This window comes from Macaca thibetana, chromosome 14 (assembly GCF_024542745.1).
Source record: "Macaca thibetana thibetana isolate TM-01 chromosome 14, ASM2454274v1, whole genome shotgun sequence".
Lineage (NCBI taxonomy): Eukaryota > Metazoa > Chordata > Mammalia > Primates > Cercopithecidae > Macaca > Macaca thibetana.
The window spans coordinates 48732688-48753536 of record NC_065591.1 but is presented as its reverse complement, the minus strand read 5'-3'; the positions used below and the strand labels follow the sequence as shown (position 1 = coordinate 48753536).

Sequence of the window (20849 nt, the reverse complement as noted above, 5' to 3'; positions counted from 1 at the left end):
ACATTTTATTATTTTTATGAATGTATGATGTCTTGCCATTGCCAGAAACATTCTTTTAAATTTTCATCTAATTAAAAAATGGCTCTTGAATATTTGTTATGAAAAAGACATTCGAGATAGAGACCTCTGTACCAAGTTCTAGTCCAAAAAATTTTTTTAAATACAAAGGCTTCTTTAAATTACAAAGACAGTTTTTGCTTTTCAGTTTGTCAAAGTATTTCATAATAACATAAATTAGAAATAGAAAGTAAAGGGGGATGACACTGTCCTGAATGCTGTAAAACAACAATATACCTGGCTTTTACTCCTCTCTCTCATCAAAAACAAACCAATTATAAACATTTATTTGTGCTTTTGTGTCTGTTATTTCATCATTTTTTACAATGTGCTTAAACCTGATAGCTTATGTTTTAAAATTTTACCGATGGAGCATCACTTGTGAGTCACAACACAGAAGAATTTGTATTTCTCTCAGTAGTACCACTGTGTAATATACCTTGCAAATAGTATTCATACACCTACACTTTTCTATTTTTCTCTCACTCCCAGGTACTCAACAAATACTTGCAGAATGAATTAATAAAGCTCAGTGAAATGTCCTATCTTACCAATAACACAACTTCCATCTAACCTTTCACTTTTGAACAGCTCCTTTGTCAAATCAACAAATCTAATCTGCTGCTAAAGGCACTGTCAATCAAACTCAGAATTAGTTACATAAAGAACAATGCAATAACTTCCTTTTAGAGTTGAATGACAGACAAAAGTTTGTAAAATTTAAGAAACACATATGCTTCCTTTTTATTAAATATTATGATTTTCATTTATTCTGGATTGCCAGAAAGCCTAAATCCAGATATTGTAATCAATTCAGCTAAAATGATCTCCATTTCATTCCTTGAAAATAATTCACTTTGTTTCAAGAATTACAATGAGTTTCCCTTCTGGAAATACATGGAACCTACTGTGTGTAAAGTATTGTAACAAATAAGACAAATTCCCTATTCTCCCACTTATATTTCTACTGTTAATTACAATGCAAAAAATGCAAAAGACCAAATGGATAACCGAGTGACAACAAGCTAGGCAAACAATAGCAGCCTTTTATTTTAAAAAAATTTTTTTAAAGTATGTAACCATTTATTGAACATCTTTGCATCAGGGACTTTGGTAAACATTTTATATACACCACCACAATAATCCTGCAAAATAGGTATTGTTATGCTCACATTGATGTCAGAAAACAGGTTCTTAGCATAGGACTTAGCACATGCCAGATATTCAACAAATACATGTGGAATGAATAAGGCTTAGTGAAGTTCCCTAATTACACAGGTAACAAGTTAAGAAGGGGTAGAGCATTATATTTACCTATAGAATGTCCAAATTCAGTTGTATAAATTAATTAATCTAAACTGAATTCTACTCAATTTATAAGTGGGCTTTATAAAGCATAGTTCAGTAATCAGCCTTCTGGATACCTTCTGAATAAACTAGGTTACCTTCTGGATAAACTAGGGTACCAAATTATAGGGAATTTTTTTGAAAGGGAAAGAAAATTTAAATAATTTTCCAGTGAGAATATTCAAATACACTCCTGACAACTTTTTAAAACATTATTTAACAGGAAAAACTATCTATTTGTCATGAAGCAAACTAAAAGAAACTAGGTATCAGGCCAGGCGTGGTGGCTCATGCCTGTAATCCCAACACTTTGGGAAGCCGAGGCATGCAGATCACCTGAGGTCAGGAGTTTGAGACCAGTCTGGCCAACATGGTGAAATCCCGTCTCTACTAAAGATACAAAAATTAGCCAGGCTTGGTAGTGGGCACCTGTAATCCCAGCTACTCGGGAGGCTGAGGCAGGAGAATCGCTTGAACCTGGGAGGTGGAGGTTGCAATGAGCCAAAATCATGCCATTGTACTCCCGCCTGGGCAACAGAGCAAGACTCTGTCTCAAAAAAAAAAAAAAAAAAAAAAAAAAAAAAAAAAAAAAAAGAATTAGGCATTTAGACCGGGTGTGGTAGTTCACACCTGTAATCCCAAAACTTTGTAAGGTCGAGGCAGGAGGATCACTTAATGCCAGGAATTCAAGACCAGCCTGGGCAATATAGCAAGACCTCATCTCTACAAAACAAATGTAAAAATTAGCTAGGCATAGTGGCATGCACCTGTAGTCTTAGCTACTTGGGAGGCTGAGGCAGGAGGATGGCTTGAACCCAGGAGTTCAAGGTTACAGTGAGCTATGATAGTGCCACTACACTCCAATCTGGGCAATGGAGTAAAACCCCACCTCTAGGAAAAAATAAATAAATATGTTGATGGGCATACAATGTATAAAGATGTAATCTGTGACAATCACAACATTCAGAGGCAAGAATGGAGCTATACAGAAGCAAAGTTTTGTATTCTATTGAAATTAAGTTGGTAGTAATTCAAACTAAAGTGTTACATACTAAGATGTTAATTGTAATCTTCAGGAAAATAATTAAGAAAATAAGCAAAATAGGCCGGGCGCGGTGGCTCAAGCCTGTAATCCCAGCACTTTGGGAGGCTGAGACGGGCGGATCACGAGGTCAGGAGATCGAGACCATCCTGGCTAACACGGTGAAACCCCGTCTCTACTAAAAAAAATACAAAAAACTAGCCGGGCGAGGTGGCGGGCGCCTGTAGTCCCAGCTACTCAGGAGGCTGAGGCAGGAAAATGGCGTGAACCCAGGAGGCGGAGCTTGCAGTGAGCTGAGATCCGGCCACTGCACTCCAGCCTGGGCGACAGAGCGAGACTCCGTCTCAAAAAAAACAAAAAAACAAAGAAAATAAGCAAAATATATTTTAGTAAAAGAAATGAGAAAGGAATAAAAATAGTACAATAGAACATATCTAATTAACACAAAAGAAGGTAGTAATGGAGAAATGTGAACAAAGAAATGACACATAGAAAACAAATAGCAAAATGGCAGAAGTAAGTTCCTCCTAATCAGTAATTACACTAGCTGTAAGTGGATTCAATTCTCCAATTGAAAGGGGGAAATTTACAGAATGGAGAATTTGTAATTTGATTGTGCAAATCTGATCTTGACCAATGTTTAAATCAGTAAGACTAGCAAGGCTCATTATTGTGTCCGTTTATGCTATAAGATATTATGAAAGGAGAATGGTGAAGTAGCTCACACCTGTAATCCCAGCACTTTGGGAGGCCGAGGCTGGAGGATCACTTGAGGCCCCCAGTTTGAGACCAGCCTGGACAACAAAGGATACCCCGTTTCTACCCAAAAAAAAAAAGTTTTTTTAGTTAGCTGGATATAGTAACACATTCCTGTGGTCCCAGCTACTCAGGAGGCTGAGGCTAGAGGATCACTTAATGCTGGGAGGTCAAGGCTGTAGTGAGCTATGAGGGTGAAAGAGTGAGAAACTATCACTAAAAATAAATAAATATATATATATACACATATACATATATATAGTGTGTGTGTATGTGTGTGTGTGTGTGTGTGTGTGTGAGGTGTGAGGTATTTTCTAGTAAGGGTCATGTTTAGAAAAGGGCAGTGGAAAACAAACATGCAGAACAAGAAGCAGAGAGGGGTTGGGTGGAGGAAGCTAAGATATAGAGGGTAGGAGGAAGTTCACTCCAGAGTTCCAGAGTTGGGTCTGGAGGGGGAAAGGAGTTTGAGTTTGGATTTTTGGATTTGAGATATTGTACATTTTCATTAAAGTGATAAATTAGCCATTTTAATATACTTTATTATTTTAATAGCATACCATTAGAAAACCATTTTTTTCTGCTATATCTGGCTGGCCCTAATAAATTATTCTAGGCAAAAATTATCCCATCTGCACATTGACTCTTTGTCATGTTCACTGTCATTTCTTTCTCTATGTTACTGGTTTATTTTCATCTTTCGATTTTGTTCTTATTTTTAGAATGAAAAAAAGCACACTGGTGAGTACACGTGCCTTTCCATAATACTGTTATCACTTTAAATACGCGAGATCATTCAATAATGAGTGGATCTTAAAGGCAGTGGTCTATTTCCTAGTTATAAGCCAGTTATTTACTCTTTCCCAGTAGTACTCCAAATTAAATGCCAATTAAAATCCTTAATATGGAATTTCAGTTCGAATGCTCACAAATTAAGCAAAGAAGCAGTGTTTTATTTAAAATAAATTAGTCACTTTTTCCATTTTCTCTTTCAGCCTTAAGAAATGAGATATAGTTAGTTTTAAATGTAAAACTTAGTACACTATGCAAATCATGTCTGTGTGTCAAAGAAAAATAACAAACTTAATGAGGAATGTTAAAAAAAAAAAAAAAAAAAAAGCAGAACCCATTAGTTTAAAGATACATAGGAACAGCCAAAGATGACAAACAAACATAAAATTCAAAACATGGTAGGGAAAGGGAATAGGCACTGAAACACATAAATCAGTGTTTTGAATTCTTTTTCTCTGTGGGTATAATTGTACCTTAGTTTCTTATAATGATTTATTGAGGTAAATATTCTGTATGGTTTAACAGCTACAGCTTCAAAGTGTCAGGCACAAGCTCTCCTTTATTCATGAGGCAGCTGAGTACTGGGATGTGAATTCGCTTCTGTATTCTGGGACTTGGCAAAGTTTGTTTTTAAGGTCCTTATAAAGAATTCATGTTGATGCAGTCTATTCAAATGTGAAAAACACTGTGCTGTAATGAGTGAAATAGAAAACCTTTACAGTAATTCTGGAGAAAAAAGTAAATAAATTGAAGTAAGCCACACAGAATTACTTTCAGCAAAGTAAAGAATGCCCCTGAGTTCATCTTAATCCACTTTTTCAGATTTAGGGATGCCTACAAACCCCCTTCATCAGATGGGTGACTAAACTGGGAACTGAATCTAATACCAAAACAAAAAGAAAATAATCAGAGAGAAATAGAATCAAGTCTCTGTCTATAATATTCAGATAAGAAAGTCTTTGGGTTGATTTTCAATTTGCACATGTTACTGCTCTGAGACCAAGGTATGTCCAACAGCAAACAGTAATAACAGTCACACAGTAGTTTATTAAAACTACCATATAACAACTTTATAGTTTGGAAAGGGGAAACAAGTAATTTACCAAATATATTTCCTTTGAAAGTACTATGCCAATAGAAGTTATACATGGATATTTAAGGCATAGAGACCTAATGAAACCTTGAAATTCATTGAATTTATGTTTGTTTATGTCAAGTCTTTCAGCAGAAAATTCAGATTTTTGCCAAGAAATACATGTGCCTTAGATGTATAAGCTCAATATGAAATAAAGATTTGACCTGCCTAGACAGTGGTCCTCTGATGCATCCACATTCCTATGCATCTGCCAAAGTGGCTTTATGATTCCCCACAAGGTAGTTTGATAGTTTGAGGGTATAGGTGCCAAGTAAAAGTAAATATTAAAAAATTAAAACACATAGTTTAAAAATATACCTACATTTTTTGTAAAAACAAAAATGTAGAGAGAAAAGATTCTCTCATTTCCAGACAATGTATCTCATGCTTTCAAATTTTGTTCAATTAAGGAAGTATTTTGCATTATTAGAGAGAGATCTCACTAATAAATGGCTTTTACCTTCTTGCTAATTCCCTTTATAATTAAGAATTACCTAAAAACTCTGCCTGCTGAAAGCTACTCATTAAATTATAAACTTTTTCTTTATCCTCATAGAGCCTAACATAGCCATGCGTGGGGTAGATGATTGGTAAATAAAGACTTACACCGGATAGCAACTTATTAGTTTAAAATGGCTCTAGACAAATTTTATTACTTTTCAGTAACATATTTTTCTCCCCAGAATAATAACTTTTTCACACAAAAAAAATTCACTAAACAAATATACTATAAGATGTGATGTTTTGACATTACTTTCTGGCAAAACACTTACTAATTTACTCAACACAACTTCTAGTCAGAGAATATCATCTGGAAAAATATGCATTGTGTACCATGTTTAAATGACCCAAAATGTTTTGCATTGCCAATATAGAATGAAGAAGTGGCATCTTGTACAACTCTAAAAGTAGCTGATACAGTTGGATATTTATCCCCGTCCAAATCTCATGCTGAAATGTAAATCCCAGCGTTGACAGAGGGGCCTGGTGGGAGGTGATTGGGTCATGGGGGCGGATCTCTCATGAATGTCTTATTGCTGTCCTTGTGATAGTGAGTTCTCATGAGAATTGTTTTTTTAAAAGTGTGTGGCACCTGGCCAGGCACTTTGGGAGGCTGAGAAGGGTAAATCACTTAAGGTCAGGAGTTCAAGACCAGCCTGGCCAACATAGCAAAACCCAGTCTCCACTAAAAAGACAAAAATTAGCTGGGCATGGCCACAAGCACTGGTAGTCCCAGCTACTTGGGAGGCTGAGGCACGAGAATCACTTGAACCCAAGAGGTGGAGGTTGCAGTAAGTTGAGACCATGCGACTGCACTCCAACCTGGGCAACAGAGCAAGACTCTGTCTCAAAAAAAAGAAGTGTGTGGCACCTGCCCCCTTCTCTTGCTCCCTTCTCACCATGTGAGAAGCCTGTTCCCCCTCTGCCTTCCACCATGAGAAAAAGCTCCCTGAGGCCTCCCCAGAAGCTAAGCAGATGCCACTGCCGTGCTTTCTGTACAACCTGCAGAACTGTAAGCCAATTAAACCTCTTTTCTTTATAAATTTCCCAGTCTCAGGTATTTCTTTAAAGCAATGCAAAAATGGCCTAACACAGTAACTTTCTGTGCTATAACTTCAAGTTAAGTTCATTTAGCCAAGATAATCATGAGCTCCTAAAAGTCTAAAAAAAAATTGATGCAGAAAATGGTGCAGAAAGAAGAATGCACCTTCCAAAGAATGAACATCTCACACTCCTCCTCTACCAGCCATCCATTATCAATTCTTTAATTCATTCAGCAAATATGATAAAACTTTATTACTTTATAATTTATGTATAATCTATATTTATTTACTTTCAAATGCTATTTATTACTTATTTAAGCTTGCTTTCATTATTCATCAAATGCCATATTTTTCTGTGAAAAGAGAGGGTATCTTGGGTTGGTATAAAATGCATTATAATTTTTCCTATTAAAATTAATGAAAATATTTTCTTTTTATAGCTTTTCACTAAAGAGCAGAATTTTCCAAAGCAAATTAACATCTTGAAGGGAGGGATAGGTGTACCCTATTCAAAGTTTCTAAAAGTATCATAAAACTAGAGAAGAAAATAATTAATATCAACTCTGCGTCCCATATTTTTCAGGTAGTATTCAAGTAAATATGTGTTAGTTGATCAATCCTTAGAATAACTCCATGTGAGAAGTACCTTTTGAGAAGGTGAGAAAAGTAAGACTCAATGATGTGAAATGAAGTGTTCAAGGTCATACAACTAATAAGTGGACAAGCCAGAACTCAAATCAAACATTGCCAAGTCCAATAGCCATTTCTCTGTGCTTATCTTCATTTCTCATCAGCATTCAACAAAATCATCAACTTCCTCCTTCTTGAAACCCTGACCTCTCTTGCCCTCCAAATACTGTATCTCCTGGTTTATTTCATCCTTATTAAGAGTTACTACCTCTTAGCCTCCAGTGTTGAATCTACCTCTTTTACCTGACTTTTAAGTTATAGGGTTCCTTGGACTCAGGTCAGAGCCCTCTGAAATATATCTCTTTTCCTGGATGATCTTATCCATTCCCATGGATTTGAATACCATCCCTATATTGATAACTGTCAGATATATCTATACTTAGCCATGACTTCTGTGAGTTTCAGGTTTGACTGTCTATCTACTGTATTTCTTGGTATTTCCACATATATATCTCAAAAACATTATAAATTTACTGTGTCCAAAGAAAACAATTAACAAATAAATCATGATGCCTACCCACCTGAATCTGTCTGTCTCCTCCCATTTGGGTAAACAGAAAATTTGTCCATAAGTTGTTCAAACCAGAAACCTAAAAGCCGTCTTTTTATTTTCCTTTGCATTATCCCCAATTCTAATCCATCAGCAAGTCCTGTTGTTTCTCATTCTAAGATATATCTTGAATTGCTCCATATCTCTTCAGTTCCACCTCTACCACCTTAACCCAGTTCTCACCTGAACTATGCAACAGCTGAACTATGCATTATTATTTCTCACCTGAACTATGCAACAGCTTCTCATTATTTCTCACCTGAACTATGTAACAGCTTCACTTCTACTCTTGACCTCCTCCAATCCATTCTCCATACTGTAATAAGAGTAAATGTCTTAAGACATCAAATCAGTCACTCTCCCGCTAAAAGCCTTACAGCAGGCCAGGCACAGTGGTTCATATCTGTAATCCCAGCACTTTGAGAGGCCAAGGCAGGTGGATCACTTGAGTCCAAGAGTTCAAGACTAGCCTAGGCAACATGATGAAACCCCATCTGTACAAGAAAAGAAAAAAATGTTAGCCAGGCATGGTGGGCCTGTAGTCCCAGCTACTGGGGGGTTGAGACAGGAGGATCACTTGAGTCTCGGAGATGGAAGCTCCAGTTAGCCACGATCGCGCTACTGTACTTCAGCCTGGACGACAGAACGAGACACTGTTTCAAAAAGAAAACCCTACAATGGCTTACTTTTAAGATAAAATCTTAAAATGGCACTTAAGATTAAATCCAAACTTCATTTCATGATCTAAAAGCTCTGCCTATCTTTCCAACCCCACCTTATGCCAGTCTCCCCTCTTTTCACTATACTCTAGTAAATACTGATTGTCTTTTTTTTTTACCTCAAAATGTTATCTGTTTCTTTTTTTCCATAAGTTATTGGGGTACAGGTAGTATTTAGTTACATGGGTAAGTTCTTTAGTGGTGATTCGTGAGATTTTGGTGCACCCATCACCTAAGCAGTATACACTGCACCATATGTGTAGTCTTTTATCCCTCATCCCCCTTTCACGCATCCCTCCAAATCCCCAAAGTCGATTGTATCATTCTTATCCCTTTGTATCTTCATAATTTAGCTCCCACATATCAGTGAGAACATATGATGTTTGGTTTTCCATTCCTGAGTTACTTCACTGAGAGTAATAGTCTCCAGTCTCATCCAGGTCACTGCAAATGCTGTTAATTCATTCCTTTTTATGGCTGAGTAGTATTCCATACACACACACACACACACACACACACACATACACACACACACACACACCCCCCACAGTTTATTTATCCACTCATTGAGTGATGGGCATTTGGGTTGGTTCCATGATTTTGCAATTGTGAACTGTGCCACTGTAAACATGCAAGTGCAAGTATGTTTTTCATATGATGGCTTCTTTCCCTCTGGGTAGATACCCAGTAGTGGGATTGCTAGATCGAATAAATGGTAGTTCTCCTTTCACTTCTTTAAGGAATCTCCACACCATTTTCCATAGTGGCTGTACTAGTTTTACCTTCCCACCAGCAGTGTAGAAGTGTCCCCTGTTCACCACATCCAAGCCAACATCTATTTTTTTTTTTAATTATGGCCATTCTTGCAGGAGTAACACATTGTGGTTTTGACTTGCATTTCCTTGATCATTAGCATTTTTTCATATGTTTGTTGGTCATTTGTATATCTTCTTGAGAATTGTCTATTCATGTTCTTAGTTACTAGAACACACTAAGCTCTTTTCAGCCTCAAGGCCATTTCACACGCTGTTCCCTTTACCTAAACCATTTCCCCATTAATTACCTAGCTAGCTCCATCTTACCCTGAATCACTACCTTTTGAGGCAGACCCACATCATACTGTCAGAGTCTCTTTTTTTCCTTATGGCACTTATTGTATTTTATAATCGTTTTATGTAGTTGTCTTTTTGTTGTCTACCAAACTAGAATATAAGCTCCATAAAGGCAGAGACTAATTAGTTCAATTATTTATACTGTTAATTGTTATATTTCCCATGCCTGGCACAATAAATAATAGCTCTCAATAAATACTTGTGAATGAATGAAAGCCAGGTGTGACTGATTCCAAACAAATATTCTCTCCACTATATTATGCTGCCACCTTAAAGGATCTTAGAAATCATCTAGCCAACTCTCTTGTTTTACAAATAAAAAACTGAAATCCAGAAAGACAAGTGATTAGCCCAAGGTGACACAGAATTAACTGACAGAGCCACAGTGACCCCAGACTTTCTGATTTCTGAATCAGATTTTTTCTTAGACAGCACATGGCCTTATGCTAATAGGCGCATCCAAACTATACCTAAGAAATTTTCTGCAAGTATGAGGCGGCCAAAAATATCAGAAAAAAAATTTAACAAGCATTTACAAGCTAATATAAAACTAGAAAAAAGTACAATTATAATGGTAGTATACAATGCATTAGATTACCAAAATCTTTTACTAAATTGTTTTTAAAAGAAAAATTTGAGAATATAGACAAAATAGTCCTCTATTTTACATTATATAAATCATTTACTTCACAATATAAACAACATTTTACTTCATATGGATAATACATTCAGAATATGCCTGCTTAGAGAAATCATACATTTGCTGCTGTGGAAAAATAAATAAATAATAATAAATTTTAAAAAGGAGAAATCATACATTGTTCCTAAAAATTTAAGTTTTCTTAATAGCTAGTAACTCTAAAATTCATACAAGTATAAAATTTGCACAATGTTGAAACTAAACAAGAAACCAAGCAAAGTATCTAGAGTTAATAGATAAAAGATAAAAGAAGGAACAGCCAAACCCAGGAATCCTACACTGCCTACTTCCAGAATTCAGTCACTGGTCTGCAAAACACTAAACCATGTACCAATTTACTCAATCCATGAAGCAATGCAGTCTACATTGTCACAACTACACTTCCCCAGCTCCTTCCACTCCTGCAGAACTCAAATCAAGTAGCTACTAAATCATCTCAAGTTGCTCCTGTCATGTGATGACCAATGGAGAAAACTGTGATCCAACTTTTCTTTGCCAAAAACGTTTTACTTCCCCACTAAGCACATGGTGTTCATACTCACGATTCTACCCATGTGTGAATATGTTTTTTAATTTGCATAATAAAAAACTAGAAAAAATAACCTCCATCATGAATCACTTAATTGTTAAAAACATCTATGTCTCCATTTAACTCCTTCCTCATCTTCCAAAAAATTCTACATAATTTTTCAAAAGTATTAGAAATAATAAAATACAAATTATTTTACTTTTAGCATTGCAACACTATTTATTACTACAAATGATAATTAGTTGAGCTATCTTATAGTTCAAATAGGTTTATGTAGACTATCCTAGTGAACAAGAAATTATGTACAGCATTGTTGTATGGAAAAAAAAAACATCTGCTTCCATGGAACTTTTGTTTGATTTCCAACTTCCCTAAAATTACTAAACTTTCAAAGTTCTTTTCATACAATGTCATGTTCATTGTTTTTCCCTCAGAAAAATTTCCCTCATAAGAAAGAGGTTATTACAAATACCTTTGTTATTTACCTACCAGTTGTTCCAAATGTTGTGTCTTTTAATTTTCATTAGGTCTTTTACGTCTACCAGATGTGTCTCTTGCTGCTGCTCATTAGAATAAGTAAATTACCTCAGTATATACTGGACTTCTGTAGATTTCAGGGCTCTGATTTAAAAGTTGTCTTTTAGAATCTGGCAAAATAGTCCTGTTGGAAAAGTTTCAAAAAATAAATTTCAGTACTTTGGAGCCCTTTCCTACTGTAGAAACTAAAAAATCCTGTGTCAAACATAGATTAATAACCCACTGTTAGAGCATATTACAGTGGAATGTTACTAAAAGCATGAGAAAATCATGTTTACCTTGTACAGCATGGGACCTGCTCCCATTCTGTTATGGAAAGCCTAAACCTGCATTGTCCAACAGGATAGCCAATAGCCACACGGGGCTCTTGGGTGCTAGAAATATGACTAGCCTTAATTGAGAAGGGCTGTAGTATAAAGTACACACCAGATTTTTGAAGAATATAATCTAAAATATCTCTCATTAGTAATTTTTACAATTACATACTGAAATAATACTATTTTTGATATATTGGGTTCTAATACATTAGAAACATGAATTCCACCTGTTGCTTTTCACTTTTTTTAGTATGACTACTAGAAATTTTTAAATTACATACGTGATTCACATTTGTGACTCAGATTATATTTCTGTAGAATAGCACTGTCTTGCTATAATAAATAAGATTTTTATAGTTAAGTTAGTTTTTGGTGTTTTATTTTCCCCAAAGAAATAGTTTATGATTAATGTGTTGTGGATAGCCCACAGGAAGCAAGGTCCTTAATGAAAACTTAAACTTTCAATGAGAATTAGAAAGAAAAAAAGAGGAGTGGGGAATAAAAGAGGAACAGAAACATTGTAGGAACAGATAATAAACATTAACTTCCTCTCTACTCAAAGCAAAAAGTACTATATATTCAAAAACATTGTAACAGCTAAAGATGTTTATTATTATTAAAACACTACTTAGCAAGGAAGTAAAAAACAGATAAAAACAATAGTTTAATGGTTTTGAAGTTTTACTTTTTTCCAACTACTCTCAGTTGAGGGAACAAACATTAGCAAAAAAGAAAAAAAAAATCAACTGCTTTTCCCTGTATCAAATGATAGGTAGTAAGAAATTCCGAAGTTCTAGTCTCCAAAGAATAGTACTATAATGTTTTTTTAAATAAGCATCAGAGGCCAGGCATAGTGACTCATGCCTGCAATCCCAGCACTTTGGAAGGCCAAGGTGGGAGAATCAAGTACAGGCCAGGAGTTCAGGGACAGCCTAGCCAACATGGTGAAACCTTGTCTCTACTAAAACTACAAAAAATTATCCAGGCATGGTGGTGCATGCCTGTAATCCCAGCTACTTGGGAGGCTGAGGCCCAAGAATTGATTCAGCCTGGGAAGCGAAGGTTGCAACGAACCGACATTGTGCCACTGCAGTCTAGCCTGTGTGACAGAGCAAGACTCTGTCTGGGGAAAAAATAAAAAAATGCATTAGTAGTCAGGTGTGGTGGTATGCACCTATAGTCCCAGCTACTAGGGAGGCTGAGGCCAGAGGATCACTTGAGCTTAGGAGTTGGAGGCCAGCCTGGGAAACATAGAGAGAACCCATCTCTAAAACAAAACAAAAAAAGGCATTAGTAAGGCTGGTCAGTACCCATATATCATTTTCTTCTGAGAAAGTTCACTTGCTTCATATTAGTGATCATTTCATTTCAATGGTCATAAAGGAACAGTTCAAATTTTATGGTCTAAGCATATGGGAGTATAAATTGGTACAAGCAGTTTGGAAAACCTTTTGGCATCATTATCTACTCCTAAGCATATCCCCAACAGTAACACATGCACATTTATATAAAAAAATATACAAAAATGTTCATAGCAGCGTCATTCATAATAAGTCAAAAACTGGAAACAACTCACATACCCATCAACAAATGAACTCATACAATGGCATACTATATAGAATAAAATGAACCAACCACTACTATAAAACAATAATGATTCTCATAAATATGACATTGTGTAAAGGAAGCTAGATATAAAAAATATACTGTATGATTCTATTTAAATAAAGCTCGAAAACAGAAAAAAAAACTAATTTATGCTCTTAAAAGTCAGGATAGTTACCTTTGAGAGGGTCATAGTAATTGGGAGGGAAGGAAGGAGTCAGCAGCACTGAAAATGTTTTATTTCTTGACCCAGGTAGTGGTTATACAGATATGTTCATTTTGTGATGAATGAGCTATATACGCTTATGATTTGTATACTTTTCTGTATGTCTATTATGTTTTCATCAAAATATAATTCAAAAAATAAAATGTATGGTTATACTAAAATTTCATTTTATATTATGAATTAAAATATTTGAAATTAGGAATATTTTTGCTAAATTGTTTTTTAAATGTGGTTTTATCCTTAAGATTACTTTCATATTTATTAAATTCATAGAATCACAGAGCATTACAGATGGAAGAAACTTAGAATAAACTAGTTTGACTCTGTGAGAAGTTAGGTGACTTCGCCAAGATCATATCAATATCAGTAATGAGACTAAAATGTAGAACTTTCATATTATATTACAGAACTTTTTAAGTTTTTAATTTCAGAGAGTTAGACTCCGTTAGAAAGAACTAGGATTTCTTCTGAAATCTTGATTTATAATGCTAAAAGAAAAAAATCTACAAGTCACCAAATGTTATTCATTTTTCTATTTCTTTGATAATAAAACAATGAATAAATCATAAAACAAGGAAGGAAAATCATTCTTGGCTGTTTGGAGAGGAACTGTATAAGAATTGGTAACCTATGTCCTTCGTACATCTTTTTGAAACTTATTCTTCATGAAGACACATATAGAACGTTTGTGTTCAATTACTGTATTAAAAACAGAACAGTCTCAATACACACTACCCTCTTTCTCTTACTTTTTGCAGTTTGTTTGTAAACAAGTTTAGCAGTAGCACAATCAAGAAGTATTGATTCCTTCTAGAAATGCACCTACATTTGAGCTATACACAATTCACAAAAATTCAAGGATATAACCACTTATTCTCCTCGTTTCCTTCAGACTTTAAAATATGGCAACTCTTCCTCTTTGTTCTTTTTTTTTTTTTTTTTTTTTTTTTAAGCTTTTCTTCTGGCTCAGAAACGTAAAATAAGCTATGGCAACATCCTTTATATCTGTTCTTTTCCTGTTTTTCTTTTTTTTTTTTTCTTTTCCAACCATTTTGTTTTAGGGGAGGGAAAAGAAGGAGAGTTCTAAGAAAAGCTTTTTGTAACAGGTTCAAAAGTATAAAAGCCATTTCAAGCTCCAGACATTTGTAGCCTTTATTTCTTTAGTCCTTGAAAGGGCTTTTTAAATGTTAACAGCTAAGATAGGACTGCTTTCCTATACTGATGTTCCAGGCTTCATTTCCTTTGTAGTCTTGAGTTCCTCCCCATCCTCAATCCCCCAGTAACCTCCATGCAGGCTTCCTTTTCAAAACAAAACAAACAACAATTTTTATAAAAAAAATTTCATTCCTCATGATATACATACAAGCAGACTTCTAAGATCCCATACACAATGGACACCTCTAATGATTTAGAGAATTAAAATATTTTGCTTGAATTTCTTCCATATTTGGTGATTTAATGTGACCATTTATGCTTTCATTTCTAAAATAATAACATGTCACCTGCAAAGTTATTACAGCTAAAATAGCTAACAAGAAGCTTTGTTGACCCCCTCTTCAGGAATGCTGAAATGTAATCTTCAAAAAATACCAGCCAAAACATGTTCATTTATGTATTTAAATTTTTTAAATCAGTATGTACATATGATCCTGGTTCAGAAATAAATTGCATATATGCCAAGAAACAAGTCTGAAACACTGTATTCCAAGGTCTTAATAGTGATTACTATTCCTGAGTGGTGAGATTATAAATGTTTTTATTTTTAAATTTTATTCTTGCTTCTGAATATATTTTAATTTATCTTCAGTGTACATGCATTGTTTGTGACGATGGAAAATATTACTCTTCATTTTAAAAAGAAATGCTGTTTTCTTATTTTTCAGCACATCATATAGGTACTTTAAAACATCCACATATATAGGCTGGGTGTGGTGGCTCATGCCTGTAATCTCAGCACTCTGGGAAGTTAAGGGGGGTAGATTGCTTGAGCACAGGAGTTAAAGACCAGCCTGGGCAACATAGCAAAACCTTTCCTCTATTTTTAAAATTAAAAAAAAGAGAGAGAGAGAGACAGAGAGAGAGAAATCCAAAGGTATACGTTTATAATTAACTACTTAATTATACTTATATAACTACTTATTACACAGGTACATAATTTTAAAATATAATTTCTAAAACTGTAAAACTATAAGTCATATAAATATAAAAACAGCATGAGTCAAAATGTTAAGTGTCAAGGAGTTTACTTAACTGAGTAATTAATGAGGAAACCAGTAAGTTAAAACCAATTCATTATAGAATTTGACTTACAGAAATTTGTATTCTCTACTGGATAAAGTCCATTTGCATTGCCAAGAATAGGAATCATTTACATTGTTATGGGCCAAAATCATTTGCATCCTTTTCAGATGTATAAAATTTCTCTTTTATCCCTACAGAGTTGTAAAATAGCCTAGTCAATCAAAGATGATCAAAAGTACACACTCATTTAGAATCAGATAATCCCTGGAGAGTCCCTACACATTCAGCATTCCCCTGAAAGAAAACCCAGTTATCAGTTTTGCCTGCTTCCAAGTTTTTGACAAATTTTCTTGATATAATTTACTAATTAGTAAACATGCTTTCTTACGTATCACCTAGAAATGTTTAGTGAAGTTTTCTGTACCTTGATATAATCAAGGCATATCGGAGAATATTTGAGGTTAGTATAAACTTTAGAAACTTCACACCAGGCCAGGTACAGTGGCTCACACCTGTAATGCCAACATTTTGGGAGGCCAAGGCTGGAGGATCACTTGAGTCCAGGAGTTCAAGGCTAGCCTGGGCAACATATTGAGACCTCACGTCTACAAAAAATAAACAAAATTAGCCATGCAAGGTGGTATGTGCTTGTAGTCCAGCTACTAAGGAGGCTGAGGTGGGAGGATTGCTTGATCCCAGGAGGTAGAGGCTGCACCACTGTACCCCAGCCTGGGCAACAGAACAAAACCGTCTCAAAAAAACAAACAAACAAACAAACAAAAACACTTTATACTAGTTTAAATCATGGAACATTAGTAAATTATAAAAACATAATGAAATACTGATATATGAAATAGGAAATACTGCATAAAATATGAATAATTTTTATGTATGCAATATAAAAACATAATCACAAACAAAATATCCATGAGGAAACAAGCTGTCAAACAAAATATGATCAACTTTGAGTTTTCCTATCAGCAACTTTTCAAAGTTGAGAAAATTTTAAGGGATAAAACCTTAAAACTGAGAAAAGTCCAGTAACATCTTTCTGGTGAACCACAAAGGGACTATACTGAGGAGATCCCCAACTCAAAGGAAAGAGACTGTAACACCAATTGGCCAACTTTTGGTAAGTGGTGGGGTACATTTTACCCAGGTGAAGGACGGGATTGGGCCTGGGGCCCAACTTAGGACAATCTCTCCTAAGATAGAGAAGGTTAAAGGCCCTTCTAATAAAAGGCAAGGACACTTGATTAAACTTAGGTTCAAGGCCCAACTTAGGAAGCTTAGAGTCCTTCCTAAGATTTAGGGGGTTAGAGGCCCCACTTAGAAAAGTCTATATTGGTTAAAAATGGATTTGGCACTATGGGATGCTAACCACTATTCTCTTTGGATTAATCTGCCTTGCACTCTTTGCTGATGGCTATGGGTGACAGGATTAGGTATATACAAGATCATGGGACACGGGGAACTTTTTTTCTTCCCCAAGGGGGAAACTTGAGAGCTGATGGGTCTGCTGGAAAAGATCCCTTCACAACTGACAAGCAGCCACCTGAATTTTGATTCAGTGTCACTGCAATGAGTGGGTCTTTCTCTAGCCTCCCTGAGCTCTCTACCTTCCCTGTTCCATGCAGGCAATGCTTCTCTCTCTCTCTCTTTCCTGCCAGCCGTGTGAAGAATTGCCTGCTTCCCCTTCGCCTTTCACCATGATTGTAAGTTTCCTGAGGTCTCCCCAGCCATGCCTCTTGTATAGCCTGCAGAACTGTGAGTCAATTAAACCCATTTTCGTCATTAATTACCCACTTTTAGGTAATTCTTTATAGCACTGTGATAATGGAATAATATACAAAACTGCACAAATGGAACAGAATAGAGCCCAGAAATAAGGCTGCACATCTACAACCATCTGATCTTTGACAAAGCTGACAAAAACAAGCAATGGGAAAAAGACTCCCTATTCAATAAATGGTGCTGGGATAACTGGTTAGTCATATGCAGAAGATGGAAGCTGGACCCCTTCCTTACACAAAAATCAACTTAAGATGGATAAATCAACTTAAGATGGTTAAATGTAAAACCAACAACTATAAAAACCCTGAAAGACAACCTAGGCAATACCATCCTGGACATGAGAACAGGCAAAGATTTCATGACAAAGCCACCAAAAGCAATCACGATAAAAGTAAAAATTAATAAACTTAAGAAATTCCACACAGCAAAAAAACACTGTATCAATAGAATAAATGGACAACCTACAGAATGGGAGAAAGTATTTGCAAACTATGCATCTGACAAAGGTCTAATATCTAGTATCTACAAGGAACTTAAACAATTTAAACAAATTTACAAGAGAGAAACAAACAACCCCATTAAAAAGGGCAATGGGCCGGGTGCAGTGGCTCATACCTGTAATCCCAGCACTTGGGAGGCCAAGGAAGGAGGATCGTTTGATGTCAGGAGTTCAAGAGCAGCCTGGCCAACATGGTGAGACCCTGTCTCTACAAAAATACAAAAATTAGCTGGGTGTGGTAGCACATGCCTTTAATCCCAGCTACTTGGGAGGCTGAGACAGAAGAATCACTTGAACCCAGGAGGCAGAGGCTGCAGTGAGCCAAGATCATACCACTGCACTCCAGCCTGTATGACAAAGTGAAACTTTGTCTCAAAAAAAAAAAGAAAAAAAAAAAGGCAAAGGACATGAAATGACACTTCTCAAAAGAAAACATACATGCAGCCAATGAGCATATGGAAAAAAGCTCAATGTCACTATCATTAGAGAAATGCACATCAAAACCACAATGAGATACCATCAGTCAAAATGGCTGTTACTAAAAAGTAAAAAACAACAGATGCTGGCACGGTTGCAGAGAAAAGGGAACACCTATATACTGTTGGTGGGAGTGTAACTTAGTTCAACCATTGTGGAAAGCAGTATGGCAATTCCTCAAAGAGCTAAAAGGAGAACTACTATTCAATCCAGGAATCCCATTACTGGGTATATACCCAAAGGAATATAAATCACTCTACCATAAGACACATGCACATAAATGTTCATTGCAGCACTCTTCACAGTAGCAAAGACATGGAGTCAACCTAATTGTCCATCAATTATAGATTGGATAAAGAAAATATAGTACATAGACACCATGGAATAGTATGCAGTCATAAAAAAGGATGAGATCATGTCTTTTGCGGGAATATGGATAGAGCTGGAGGCCATTATCCTTAGCAAACTAACGCAGGAACAGAAAACCAAATACCACATGTTCTCACTTATAAGAGGCATCTAAATGGTAAGAACTTATGAACACAAAGAAGGAAACAACAGACACTGGGGGCTTCTTGAGGCGGGGAAGATGGGAGGAGCAAATGGAGCCAAGAAGATAACTATTGGATACTGGGTTTAATACCTGGGTGATGAGATAATATGTGCAACAAACTTCTGTGGCATGTGTTTACCTATGTAAAAAACCTTCACATGTACCCCCAAACCTAAAATAAAAGTTAAAAAGAAAAAGAAAAAAAAAAACTGAGAAAAGTCCATCTACAGCAAGGCGCAATAGCTCACACCTGTAATCCTAGCACTTTGGGAAGCTGAGGCGGGCAGATCACTTGAGACCAGGAGTTGGAGACCAGCCTGGCCAACATGGTGAAGCCCCATCTCCACTAAAAATACAAAAATTAACCCGGCACGGTGGTGGGGGCTTGTGATCCCCGCTACTTGAACCTGGGAGGCAGAAGTTGCAGTGAGTCAAGACTGAGCCACTGCATTCCAGCCTGGGTGACAGAGAGAGACTCCAACTCAAAAAATAAAAAAGAAAGAAAAGTCCATCCACTCAATTTTTCCCCTTTCCCCTCTCAACTAAGAAATGATTGCCATTGTTTGAATTTTACAATGGAACAACTAAATCCAAATCACAGAAGCATAGTCTGATGAAGAAACTTGAGGCCCAAATAATTTCTGTGACTCTCTGAAGTCTCAAAACCACTGATTGAACAATACTAGTTTGTATACAAATTATAATTCACATTTGTACTATATTACATAAAACTGGGCCTTAAACATAAAAGTAATTTTTAAATTACTGAATACAATAACTAATTAGTTAATTGATACACACAAGCACATTGAGGGAATACTTGGATTTTTAGACTATTGTCTTGAAAGAGAATAAATCTCCTTTCTTGGAGGTAAGCATCCCAAATTTGCAGAAAATTGATTATTTGCAATTTTTCACTCAATAAACATGTATACCATGTGTGAATTAACTCTGTGTAGCAGCATAACATAGTGATTAAGAGCATCAACACTTAGAGCCAGACTAGGCCATCAGCTCTACTACTTCAGCTCTGCCTCAGTTTCCTGATCTGTAAAACAGATAATAATAGTACGTAACAAATGTAAAGCATATGTAAGGAACAAACTGGGCACAAAGTAAGCATTACCAACATGTTTGTCAAGTTTGTGGTTCCAAAATATGTGGTCTTCGTTCAGAATGAGTGTAGGCTTTAAAAAAAAAAAAAAAAAAAGAGGGACAATAAAATGTGGTCCTCAGACGAGCAGCAGCAACATCTGAGAATTTGTTAGAAATGTAAATTTTGGGACTCATCAGAGACCTACTAAATCAGAAACTCTGGGGTAGGGCTCAGCAATCTAAGCTTAAACAAAACATCTATCAGGTGATTCCAATGCCCATTAACATTTGGGAACCATTGCTGCAAATAATAGGATTTTATCTCTTCCTCTCTAGACTTTAGTGCATGTGTGTGTATACTTGGTGTTTTGCACATCTCATCTTTTGTCATAAAGCTACCGAAACATAGTTTCAACACTGAAGGTAACTTCACACCCATTAGGATGGTTATAATAAAAAAGATGATGACAAATGTTGGCAATGATGTGGAGAAATTGAACTCTTTATACACTGTCAGTGAGAATGTAAAATAGTA

The 20849-nt window shown here is 35.8% G+C and overlaps 1 protein-coding gene across 4 annotated transcripts in view; it reads right to left on the bottom strand.

Annotated features, from left to right (window-relative positions):
* The window catches only part of SOX6 (SRY-box transcription factor 6), a 784476-nt gene that overhangs the window by 750080 nt on the left and 13547 nt on the right, over positions 1-20849 (bottom strand). For all 4 annotated transcript variants that reach the window (XM_050759333.1, XM_050759335.1, XM_050759331.1 and 1 more), the window contains exon 3: positions 11460-11631. The gene's annotated coding sequence lies outside the window, so the exon portion shown is untranslated. The remainder of the gene's footprint in view (positions 1-11459; positions 11632-20849) is intronic.